This window comes from Hemibagrus wyckioides, linkage group LG05, assembly GCF_019097595.1.
Source record: "Hemibagrus wyckioides isolate EC202008001 linkage group LG05, SWU_Hwy_1.0, whole genome shotgun sequence".
Classification (NCBI taxonomy): domain Eukaryota; kingdom Metazoa; phylum Chordata; class Actinopteri; order Siluriformes; family Bagridae; genus Hemibagrus; species Hemibagrus wyckioides.
Window position 1 is genome coordinate 10,805,810 of NC_080714.1, and position 3,449 is coordinate 10,809,258.

Below are 3,449 nucleotides of genomic sequence, written 5' to 3' on the forward strand. Positions count from 1 at the left end.
AAGGATATTTGTTGAGTCCATTAGTATATTTTGTTTATATTTTACAAAATTAAACTACTGTCTTTGTAGCTTTCCTGTGAATTTTGCATAATCTTATGAATAACTCTGACCACTACCAGCTGGGGAAAAAAGTATGAGCTGGTCAGTCCTGGAAAAGGAAATATTTGAAATTAGAGAATATCTGAAGTTAGAAAATAAATAGCTGGCAGTCTACCAGCTTGACCGGTTTAGCCTTCTGGCAACTGGTAGCTGACCAGATTAAGTTGAATATTTTTCAGTAGAGAATTAAATGGCTTTTCAGATTTGTGAATACTCATTTTCCTGCCAGAATGCTGTAATGCATTTGTATATCTCAATGAGCCTCCAGCAATAGATCAGTTATTTATGTTATTTGTTATTATCATTTACAAAATAATATTCAGCTTTAGGACCACTGCACATCAGCATGTGGATGTGAAATAAATGTTGTGGACCTAATCACATCTTGGGTATATTGTACTTTCATGGACCAAGGGCCTGACTTACAAATAAGTCTTAAATGAAAATTCATAAATCTCTTTTAAAGTCTTTACTAGGTTATTTATGTCATATTCTGAATTTCATCTCGCAACCTGACTGTATTAATAATGTTGTATTATTTTTGCATTTATTTATTCCAAAAAGTCTATAATTATTAAGAATTCAGTAAAGCCTACAATCTTAGAAAATACAGTTCTATATAGAACCTTAAAGGGTTCTATCATGTGCTAAACCCTAAAAGGTTATTTATAGGGTTCTATGTAGTCTATGAAAATGTTCTTTATAGAAGTTTCTATATAGTCACTCAAGTTCTTTACTTCTATCAAAAATTAGGGTTTTTTTTTTTTTTTGCTATGGAGAACAATCTACTACAATAATAGAAGATAATTATATCTAATTGACACACACTCTCTCTCTCTCTCTCTCTCTCTCTCTCTCTCTCTCTCTCTCTATATATATATATATATATATATATATATATATATATATATATATATATATATATATCAGTAATGCCAATAAGCCACAAAAGCTTAAGTGAATTTTTAACTGCAATTAGTGATAGGTTCAGACACTTATATAACTTTAATTAACTAGTCTTGTACTGTTTGGGTAGACTGCTTATAATACAAAAAGATTGCAGGCCAAGTGAGGCAGAAAGAAGTATAGCCCATTTTTCCCACTTGTTTTTCAAACCCATTCAGGTACAACTGGATTGGAATGTGTCCTTTTGTTACTATTAATAGTAATAATAATCATACAAAAAATACTGAATGCAATACACTAAAGGGAAAAAATAATTTTACAATATAACAGTGTAAAAGACAATTACAATCTATAGCAAAATAATATAAATACATGCATAAAGCCTAGCCCAAATAACTTGCCTCTATAGAACTTTCTTTGGCATAATGAATTCTCTATAATGTTACTAATAGAAAATGTAGCTATAGCTGGACCTGGACCTGCCAACGAGTCCTGGGAACTTTGGTTAAACTGATTTGCTGGATATTCTGTAGGTAGCGTAAGTAATATATTGGGATATAGTGATGTAGTGGGGGAAAAAAATCAGCTTTTTATATTTTTATCTAAAGCTTACTATTAGGTTTAATCCATAGTTCCATTATCACATCATCATCTCTGCTGGCAGTTATTTGACACTGAATTTTATAATGTTGAGCCATTTAGATTTGTTTTAATGTGCCATCATTAACTGATAATGGTTAAAAAATGTACTTTCAAGTGCTGCTACACAGAAGTTGCTATTTCTGTATAGTTCGATGCCTCCATGTTAAAAGACAGAGGTTTGTCTGTAAAGTTTAAAACTTTCCCATAGAATGTAGAGATTAAGAAGAACAGAACATGTTATTTTTTATATTATAACTGCTTAATAATAATATATTACTATTCCACCACCACCACCACTACTACTAATACTACTACTACTACTAATAATAATAATAATAATATTAAGAAGAAGAAGTGGCACAAAAAAGCCCTTCACCATCATATTCGTATTGTAGTTACACTGCATATCAGTAGCTCATCCACTGCTGGTACATCTTTGATAATTAAACAACACTTTAAAGACACAGTGTTTAACTCCCATAGTGTTTGCCTTGCTTTCCTCCTTAGAAACCCATTTCAAAGATTAGTTGCTGCTGTCCAGCTGCTTGTTAGCTGACCAGGAACAGCACTGCTGTAAGCTGAACTATGAATAGTTTAACAATTAGCTAATCACATAAGTCATCTGTAAATAACTATTAGGTTTTATTCACTACCACAATCATATACTAATTTAAAAACAAAGTGAAACCAATTCATAACACTGTTTATTCATGCATTCACGATATGTACAAGAGGGCACATTGAAAAGAGTATAAATGATTTTTTTTTTCTCAGACTTAATATCTCAAGTCTAGAACAAATGAGACAATCACAAGCTATTGTAATTTGCCCAGTATAAATATGAAATTCCAATAATCTTCATATGTCACTTCTGGATTATGTACATGAAACAGACACAATAGCTTTGAGAGTGTGATTATTCAAAAGCATGTATCGCCAGGCTGTTTTCTTATGTATGTACAGTGACTGAATGTACATTGTAATAGTGTGTATTGTACGTTTTTGGTGTGGTTTCCCTGTAGCCACCGTGCTCATTAGCATCTAATACTCAAAAACGCACCTGAGCTTCTGTACCTGTTGATTAGTAATAGGGCTGCACCAGAGGGGGATCTTTCCAGTGACTTTGTAAAAATAACACATAATTTGTTTACAAGTCAACAGATTGTGAAAGAATTAAATCAGAAAAAAGTAAATTAAGGTAGCATTTACCATCCTTGTTGAATAGGCCAGACATGTTAAATCCCTACAGTTCAATCAATATAAAATCTAAAGCCATCTAGATTACAATTCAGAGTAAGTCTGTGCCACATCAGCAGTCTGTGTGCCACATTATTATGAGAGGTATTGAGTTCTAGTTGGTAAGCTTTACAAATAATAAGACATATTCAAAAACTTCCTGAATGAAGTTATTTATGAGAGGTCTGTGTGCTTGTGTAGCCAATATAAGAGCGTACACTATTTACAACCACACTAAGTAGTTGGATTTATCTACCAGGACTATGGGAAGAAAAGATTTTTGGTACACACATGGGATTAAGGAGCATTTCATTAAAAAAAAAAAAAAATTCCTGAAAGCTAAGAAATTATTTTTCTTGCAATTACTAGCTAGAGTCCATGGCATATTTTCGTCTGTGGTTAGGACTTCATCTGCTAGACCATGCTATTTGTAAAGTACAGACAAAAACGTTTTCTGAAATATTTAGAATCTATTTAGAATGGTCTGAGAGAATGATTACACAAACTGGGGTGTGCTGTCATTTAGAAGCATTGCACTTGAGGAGGAAGGCCTCTTCTTTTCATCA

General features: G+C 32.4%; 1 protein-coding gene across 1 annotated transcript in view; it reads right to left on the reverse strand.

Annotated features, from left to right (window-relative positions):
• Nucleotides 1-2,338: 2,338 nt before the first annotated feature.
• The window catches only part of LOC131353491 (dedicator of cytokinesis protein 3-like), a 62,535-nt gene continuing 61,424 nt past the window's right edge, over nt 2,339-3,449 (reverse strand). Inside the window, exon 54 of the mRNA XM_058390573.1 lies at nt 2,339-3,449. This exon is cut by the window's right edge and continues 980 nt beyond it. The gene's annotated coding sequence lies outside the window, so the exon portion shown is untranslated.